Source organism: Myotis davidii, unplaced genomic scaffold (genome assembly GCF_000327345.1).
Source record: "Myotis davidii unplaced genomic scaffold, ASM32734v1 scaffold238, whole genome shotgun sequence".
Lineage (NCBI taxonomy): Eukaryota > Metazoa > Chordata > Mammalia > Chiroptera > Vespertilionidae > Myotis > Myotis davidii.
Genome location: NW_006293779.1, coordinates 9,566,791 through 9,575,979, shown reverse-complemented (window position 1 = coordinate 9,575,979; position 9,189 = coordinate 9,566,791). Strand labels below are relative to the sequence as shown.

The 9,189-nt window shown below is 50.8% G+C and overlaps 1 pseudogene; it reads left to right on the top strand.

Annotated features, from left to right (window-relative positions):
• The first annotated feature begins 1,384 nt into the window (after window positions 1–1,384).
• LOC102763611 lies at window positions 1,385–2,201 on the top strand (annotated as a pseudogene).
• Window positions 2,202–9,189: the final 6,988 nt, after the last annotated feature.

The window sequence follows — 9,189 nt, the reverse complement described above, 5'->3', positions numbered from 1 at the left end:
CAGGACAATCAATGAGGCGCCTGGGGGAGTCCCACGGCCCATCGCGGGGGCCACGGAGAAGTGTCTCTACAGGGCCTCTCAGCTGGAAAGCTCTATGTTCTGTGAGCCCCCTCTTTTAAGGGGCTCAGTGGGACTGATTTCCAACTCCTGGGCGCGTTCTGCGGCTCTAAGAGTCTGAGCAGCTGGTTTAGAGCTGCCCTGAACAGCTGGCTGGGGGATGGGGAGGGGTGAGGAGAGGGAGAGGAGGGGAGTGTGGGGAGGTGAGTGAACAGGAGGAGGCTGACTTTTGAGAAGGATCCGGCCCAAACTTGGGGCTGTGGACACCGGGCCCCCCCTGTTCTGTGCTTTTGAGGTAACGGTTTGGAGGCCATGTTTTCTGGCACCCCCTAGGAAAGGAAGGACACTTAAGAATTCAGGCATTTGGATGAGGGGCTGTGGCCCTCAGCCTGCAGCCTCTCAGCCTGCAGCCCCGCCCGGCCTTCCCACCGGCACCCACTCCCAGGCCTGTGGGGTGGGGGCAGGGAGCACACCCAGAAGGAAGTGTGCAGCCCATCAGCAGTGCCTGCCTGTGTGAGGGAGGGCCAGTTAGAGCTGATAGATTTGAGAGGCCCCCCCCCCACCCCCCCCCACCTCTCCCTGCCCAGCTTCTCAGGAAGTGTTGGCAGATTGGCTGCATGTGAAAGTTTTCGGTGCAGTTTTTTTATCAGGCAGATGAGGGAGGCCTGTCCCCACGGCCCCTCCCTCTTTGTGTTGTGTGTTAGGAAGACTGAGGCCGGAACGGCCAAGGGTCCTGCCCAGGTCATGCATCGGGGTAGGAGCTCCTTGGCCCTGAGGTTCTTGGGCAGGAGGCAGGGCTCGCTGCTGCTGAGACCAGGTCGTTTGCTGTGCGGGACCCTCGACCCTGCTCACAGGCCACCTCTCGGGTCGGGTGTCTGGCTGGTCCAACTCTGCGCTTACAGGCCAGGCCGGGGGCTGCTGCCCAGCATCTCGGTTTGCTCAAGGCCTCAGCTTGACCTCTGGGTCCGGGCAGGGCGTGGCATGGACTCTGGAGTGAGGATTGTGGGTCCCGATGACCCGGGGCCCAGGCAGCCTACAGAATACTTCCACTGACGTGTGAAAGGGATGGAGCTCTGGGCTCTGTCCCAGCAGGTCTCATGGCCCGGGGTGCACCTTCTCTCCCCCTTGCTGGCTCTCCCTCTCTCCCCGACAACAGTTTGAGCAAACCTAGCCCTTTTGACTACTTTGTCTGAGGACAAACTAGTAGGCCAAGGGGAAACCCAATTACTGTGTCCTTTTGTCTTTTTTGAATTCCTCCCTAATCTATCTATTGAAAAACAACCTCAAGAGTGGGAGTGTTGGCAATGACCCCTCGGCCTCGCCCGGAAGGGGCGACGCTGAGATGGGGGCGGCGGCGGCAGAGGCGGATCGCACTCTCTTTGTGGGCAACCTGGAAACTAAAGTGACCAGAGGAGCCCCTTTTTGAGCTTTTCCACCCGGCGGGGCCAGTAATAAAAGTGAACATTCCCAAAGAGAAGGGTGGTACACCCAAGCAGTTTGCATTTGTGAATTTCAAACATGAAGTGTCTGTTCCTTTTGCAATGAATCTACTGAATGGAATAAACCTTTTTGGAAGGCCCATCAAAGTTCAGTTCAGATCAGGAAGTAGCCAGGCCTCACAGGATGTTCGTTTGTCATATTCCCAGCATCATGTTGGAAATTCAAGCCCTACCTCCACCTCTCCTAACAGACATGAAAGGACTATGGATAACATGACTCCGTCACCACAGATAATTCAGAGATCTTCCTCTTCTCCAGAAAAATTTCAGAAAAAAGCAGTGATGAACAACGTTTTGAGACAGATGTCATATGGCGGGAAATTTGGTTCTCCATATCTTGATCAATCAGGATTTTCCCCATCAGCTCAGTCACATAATCATAGTTATAACCAGTCTTCAAGCTCCCAGTGGCGTCAAGATACACCATCATCACTGCGTAAAGCCAGGCAGAGTTCTCATCCCTGCCTAGCAGACAGACACTATAGCCATGAGCAGCGTTACAGAGGACACAGAGATGATTACTTCTATGAAGACAGGAATCACAATGGCTGGAGCCATGACCACGATAACAGGAGAGACAGCAGTAGAGCTGGAAAGTGGCATTCATCTCGAAACTAGCAAGTGTTCAAAGGACATTGTTTTTACAGGGTCATCCTACCAGGGGTGGGCAAACTTTTTGACTCGAGGGCCACAATGGGTTCTTAAACTGGACCGGAGGGCCGGAAAAAAAGCATGGATGGAGTGTTTGTGTGAACTAATATAAATTCAAAGTAAACATCATTACATAAAAGGGTACGGTCTTTTTTGTTTTAGTTTTATTCATTTCAAACGGCCGGATCCGGCCTGCGGGCCTTAGTTTGCCCACGGATGTCATAGGCCCTTTGGACTAAGTTGGTCTGGAAATGTTTTGTTAAAACTGTACAGAGCAGTTTTATAAGATGCCACATTTCTTTATAAAACTTTTAAAGCATGTAGCTATAGTCTAATACAGAAATGAGAAGACTTGTGATTACTGTTTTTACACTAGTAACCTTTCACCTCAGGGTTTCATGAAGAGGAAAGCGTTCAATGCGCAAAAGAAAGTTCCGCAATTTCTAATCGGTTTAGAAATTGAGGAAGGCACGTGTTATATGCATTGGTTGTATCATAAAGCAAGTATTTTAATGATCTATTCTCTATTGTATTGCAAGAACCTGCTTATTAGTGAGCCACATTTTGTGTATATAATAGAAAACATTCTAGTTGGTAGTCTAAAATACAGTAGTATTTTGTGAACAAATGAGAAAACGTAATTTCAATGATTCGTTTTACTAACATTTGAGAAAGATTATTGATAAAGTTTGAGAATAATCATATTGTTTAATTTCATAGAGAACGTAGGTGTATAAGGTCTGTGACATGCTCTTTGAGTCTTGCCCTAATTGGATATCAAGTGTAAATCTACACTTCCTATTTCATTCTAAAATATTAGAATTTTCTCAGTAAATCATGTTTGACTGAATAACTGAAGTCACTCAGGAAGTTAAATATCTGTAAATGTTTTTTCTTTTTAATTAAAAATTCAGTGTTAGTGTAAATTCTCCTTGTTAGGAAGAACAAAAATGCAAATGCAGAGTCAGATAAGATGATTTATGAAAGTATGCTTGTTTGGGAAAGGTTCACAAAGCCTTTAACTGCTGCCTGTTACTCAGGGTATGTGTGCAAGGACATGTTTTATTATAGGGTTTGTACATGTTGTCTTTCTGTTTGAACATTTGAAAGAGTTAAGTCTTACACACTCTGATTTTAAAATGTTTAAATCCTGTTAAAATTTTTATGCATCAAGATGTTTCCCTTTAATTGTAGAACTTTATACAAATTCACTCCTTGATATAGTTGAATCCTTTTCAATAACTATAGCATTTTTATACTGTTACTTTTTAATATATTGAAAACCTAAAAAAAAAAAAAAAAACAACCTCAAGCGGGCTCCTCACTAAATGGGCTTTAAGCAGAGGCATTAGCCACGTGACCCATCCTCCCTCGGGGCAGACATGCAATTTATCTTTCAGCGAAGCACAGGGCGACTTAACACACCAGCCTGAGAACAATGGCCATCGGCCCTTCTGTCCCCATGAGGAGGAAGAGGCAGAGCCAGGGGCTCTGACCCCATTAGGGGCTTCGGGGCAGCTTCCATAATGGTGACAGCTTAACTGAAATGATTTAGTAGAGGCAGGGCAGGGGGAGGAGGCACACAGGATCGCCCAGGGCTGAGCAGAGCTGGCAAGGGGTGACCCCTCCTTTTCATGGAGGAGCCTGTACAGATCGGCTCAGCCTCTTTCTTCTCCCTCAGTGGCAACCCCCCGCCCCCAAGTCTCCTTCCAGGTGCTGCGAGGCGGAGGGTGTCTCATGGGATGTCCACTCCCCTGTGTGGTCCTGGTTGCAGTTTCCGGGGTTGCCCCGAAGGGGTGGGGGTGGAGGGGTAATATTCCTGTGGTTGGCAGGAGGTTGGCACCTGGGCACTTTGGTGGCACCTAAGCACTTGGCCCTGTAGCCGTTGCTGCCCTGCCCCACAACCACTGAATCGTGGGCCGGACCAGGCCACAGACACAGAATTGAATCCATTCATTTTTCTTCCCAGAGGAAATGGGTGTAATTGCTCTTCCTCAGCCGGACTTGGGAGAAGGCTGACTCTTGCCCTGGGACTCCCAGTGCCAGCCCCTGCCCAGGGCCAGGCAGAGTCAGGTTGGGCACACGCTGCGAACCAGGCTCTTTCTGCCAGCCCAGGGCGTCACCCTCTGCTCCCTGCTCTGCCCTGGCCCTGTCGCCGGGCCCAGTGCCCAGGGACCTGTTCAGGCCGCAGAGGTGGTACTAGGAGCAGAATTATGAGTAAAGCTTCCCAGAACCACAGAGCCTCAGGAAAAAGAACCACGTAGGAATTTAAAGCGTTCTGATGTCCGTGTAAGAAACGTCCAAACCTGTAAGGATTTTTGTGAGTTTATTTGAGCCAAACTGACGACAGTTGCTGGTAAGCAAACTCTCGAAGGATTATGAAAGTGCTCCAGGGAACGGCAGTTCTGCACCTTATTTTATGCATTACAACAAAAGGAGGAGGCAAAAGGGAGAAACAAACAATCCATTGGTGGTAGATTAGGGAGGCAGGAGAAGGCAAAGACTTGGGTGGGCGTGGGGGAAGGGGACTCTCTGGGATTGGAGAAAAAGTAAAAGGAACAGAAATTATTACGTTGGTGATTCTAGGGTAGTTAACAGTTAATTAACATGATAACAATAACAGTGAGGGTTTTGTGCTCTCTCCTCTGGCGCTGAGATCGGCCTTGAGGGGTCTGGAAAAAGGAAATTACGCTGACATTCCAAAGGTCGGTATCACAGATGCAGAAGGACAGCAGACAGGCTCAGTTAAGGTAGAGACTGACCTTTGTCGCCCAGCCGGTGTGGCTCAGTGGTTGAGCGGCTACCTGTGAACCCAGAGGTCGCAGTTTCAGGGCACAGGCCCGGGGTGTGGGCTCCATCCCCAGTATGGGGTGTGCAGGAGGCAGCCTATCAATGACTCTTTCTCATCATTGATGTTTCTATCTCTCTCTCCCCCTTTTTTCCCTCTCTCTGAAATCAATCCTATAGAATAAAAGGCTAATATGCAATAGACCGAATGGTAGAACAACTGAACAACCGAACAATCAGTTGCTAGGATGTGTGCTGACCAGCCGGGGGCGTGTGCAGAACATGGCGGTTGTTGGCTGCAGTGGGATGGGGGAGCAGGTGAACGGGGACACCAGACCAAGGTGGGGCGCTGGTCGCTGTCATTGGGGCAAGCCTCTGGTGGTTACTGAAAATTCTTTGCTCCCATGCAAAGCCATCCCGCCTGGCACTTGCACCTGCTGTCGGCGCTGGCCCTGCTTGCACCCACTGCAGGTGCCAGTCCTGATCCCTTGGTGCCATCAGTGGGTGCGAGCAGTCGGGGCTTCTCCACCTCCCCCTGCTCCTGCGGGGCGATTGTGGTGGCAGAAAGGGGGACAGGGGGCTGCAGCCGGAGGAGCCAGGTGGGGTCACGGAGGATGGGCCGAGACCCGCCCCTGTGCCTACCGCAGCCTCACCGCCTACAGTTCCTTTCAAGGGGCACGAATTCGTGCACTGGGCCCCTAGTGAAGATATATTTTCAAAAATGAAATAAAAAAAAGAAGGGTAATAAGCGAGGGTCAGGGTGCCCTGGCTATTCCTGTGAAGACCCAGCTTGGCAAGCCCACCCCTGCCTGGGAGGAGCAGTGACTTCCCCTGCGCTCACAGGGGCCAATGCTGACCTCTGGGAAGGACTGTGCTGCTTGGTTTTTGCAGACATAGAAGGGTTCGCTCATGCTTGGCTGCACTGCAGGGAGCTCAGGCTCTGGCCTCCTGGGGGCCTCTAGGCCAGGTCCTCAGCTTTTCTGCCCCAAATCCACGCACCACATCCCAAGGCACGGCCTCCTGTGTCATGGGCCTGACTGGGGCTCCTGAAGAGGAGGCAGCCAAAGCTGGGGACCGGGAATCCATAACCGCTGGGCACCGGCCCCGGGAGAGCCCGGCAGGCCATCCCCAGGAACAGTCTGTCAAAACAGGGCCTCTGATTTTTAGGAGGGCTCCAAGGCTGACTTTGGGGTCTCCTGCCCTGTCCTGGTGAAGGGCTGACCCTGCCAGAAGTCTGTGAGGCCATAACCCAGCTCTGTGGTCCTGGAACCCCCTCTTCCCGCCCTCCCCCGACCCCACCCCGCCCAAGGGACCCTTCCACATTCTGAGTGCTTACTCGGGACGTAGAGGAGCAGGCAGCTTCATCCTAAGGCTTCCCTAGGCTCAGCACCGCTGTTTAAGGCCAGCTGGCTGGTCTGATATACTTAGCTCCCATCTTGTCCAGAGTCACACACACTCCTCTTCCTCTTCCTCCTTCATTTAAATTTATTGACTTCAGAGAGGGAGAGAGAGATAGAAACATCAGTGGTGAGAGAGAATCATTGATTGGGTGCCTCTTGCCCACAACTGGGCATGTGCCCTGACCAGGAATCGAACAGTGACCTCCTAGCTCAGCCGTGGGCAAACTACGGCCCGCGGGCTGGATCCGGCCCGTTTGAAATGAATAAAACTAAAAATAAAAAAGACCGTACCCTTTTATGTAATGATGTTTACTTTGAATTTATATTAGTTCACACAAACACTCCATTCATGCTTTTTTTCCGGCCCTCCGGTCCAGTTTAAGAACCCATTGTGGCCCTCGAGTCAAAAAGTTTGCCCACCCCTGTCCTAGCTCATACGTCGATGCTCAACCACTGAGCCACATTGGCTGAGCTAAAAAATTTTAATTATGAAATGATTAAACATACAGAAAAATTGAGACAATGGAATAATAAATCCCTTATGCCCATTGTCTAGATTTAACAACAATTAATATTTCGCTATATTTGTTTCATCTACATTTTTACTTAAGTATTTAGGAACAAACTACTGATACACATTTTACCCTAAACACTTCAGTTTGTATCTCTAAGAAGCTTTCTACATGACCATGTCATTGTTGTAGCATCAAAATGAACAATTTCTTAATATTGTCTAACACCAAGTCTGTATTCAAGTTTCTGCAAATGTCACAAAACTGTCTATTGTGGTTGGCTTACTTAAACTAGAATTCAAGCCAGATCTACATGCTGCATTAGGCTGTGAAAACTCTTCGGTCTCTTAAACTAGGTCTATGCTGTCCTTCCCATGGCATAGTCACGTTGGAGAAACCAGGGCAGTTGCCCAGGTCACACCCGGTCTCAGGACCTGTGGGTTCCGTGGGCAGGTGCCAGGAGAGGTCCTGTCCTGCCTGGGTCAGGGGAGTCCCCTGCAGGCATCACTAAGAGGTCCAGGGGCACTTCCTTAAAGCCCAGAGATGCTGACCCTCCTTGGGGAGCTGCTGTGACGTACAAGACCTCCCAGAACAAGAATAAAGGCTCTGAGGCCCTGGCGGTTACACCAGCCCGCCAGGGAGAGAAGAATACGTAGAGGCTCTGGGAAGGACTTTGAAGATGAAGGCCAATGACTCAAGGCCTGTCAGGGCCATGACTCTGGAACCTCTGCTCCCTGTGAGGGCGGGGCCTGCTGGAGCCCTGGCAGCCTCCCACCCACACACAGTTTCCTTTGATGGATGCTGGGCCCTGCCTTGGGCTCTCCGAAGGTCCCCTCCCTGGGATCAGCTTCTCTTCTGGCTCCAGTGTGTAGCAGCTGCTGTGGCAGCTGTGACATTGTCCAGACCCCTTCCCTGCTCCCCATGGGGCTGCATCTCCCGCCCCCCAGTCCCCACCCCCTGTTTAACCCACGCTCCAGGCTGCTCCCAGGCCCGTGGCTCTGCGCATGTTCACTGCAAACAAACAGGATTTCTCAAATCAGTCTGGCTACTGGCATCACAGGGGAGGCCAGGTGTGGCTCGGGAGAAACTTGTAAAGCAAGGCTGTAAATGAAGAGATAGCATTTCCTCCCGTTAGATGGGAAAAAATAATTTAAAGGTTATAACCGCCCGTGTGGCCAAGGGTGTGGGAAAACAGTCTCTTGCTTTCTTGGAAGAGGATGATTGGCCAGCCTTTAGGAAAAGAAATTGGCCACATCTTTCAACATAAAAAATGTGCATGTCTTTTCATCCGTTCTTTCATTCAGCAATATTTACCGAGTCCCGCTGTGGGTGGACACTGTTCTAGTTGAGTGTTGGGGACACAGCAGTGAATCAGACAGACGAGATATCTGCTCCTGTGCAGCTTGTACTTAGTGGGGAAAGCAGATTCTAAACAAAGCACAGAGAAGGCAAGTCACTTGCCCAAGATCACACAGCACGTAGATGTAAAGGTGGAATTTGAGCCCCTGCATTCTGACTCCAGAGTTTGTGCTCTTAAACATCGCACTGCATTAACAGATAGGCCCTGAGATTTTGATGTTCTCTAGGTACGATTTGCTATTTCTAGAAAGTCCCCCCGGGGCATCTTGGCATTCACGGGAGCAGGAACAGCTGGTCATGCCTAGCTCTAGCCTCCTTCTGTGGCTGAGGAACTCGTCTCCCGTGCTGGGATGGAGAGAGTTATCCCCTCACTGTCCAGCTAATGCCCGCGATGACACGCCACTACATTGCGGGCCTGGAGGGCTGCTCCAGGGTGAGTGAGTCCATTCTAGATTTGGAGCAGGGTTGGGGGGTGGGGGCATTCAGGGAACAGACTACACAAAACTCTTCTCTCTCCCTTACTTCCCATTCTCATTCTATCTCATTAGGATGAAAAGACAAAAGCAATTCCAAGGACATGCACCAGAAGTATCCCTTCAGCTCTGCTCACGTCCTGGCAGAAGGCTCACACCACACCACGCTCTGGGTCTGGTGTCCACCTGGAGACAGATCGGGGCCCGGGGCGCCAGGCACTGCTCTGGGGTCCCCGGGAAGCTCGAGGAAGCCGCATGGGGTGTCTGGCTGAGACGCAGGCTGCTGCCAGGCAACTCTGCGCATTTGGCGGCTTCACTGGATACTCATCAAAAGCTTGGCACAGACACTTCCCTCCTCCAGTGACAGCTCACACTTTGGAAAGCATCAAATGGCTCTGAAATGTGATAATGGCTTCTATCAATTTCTGCACACAGGACGAGATATTCCACA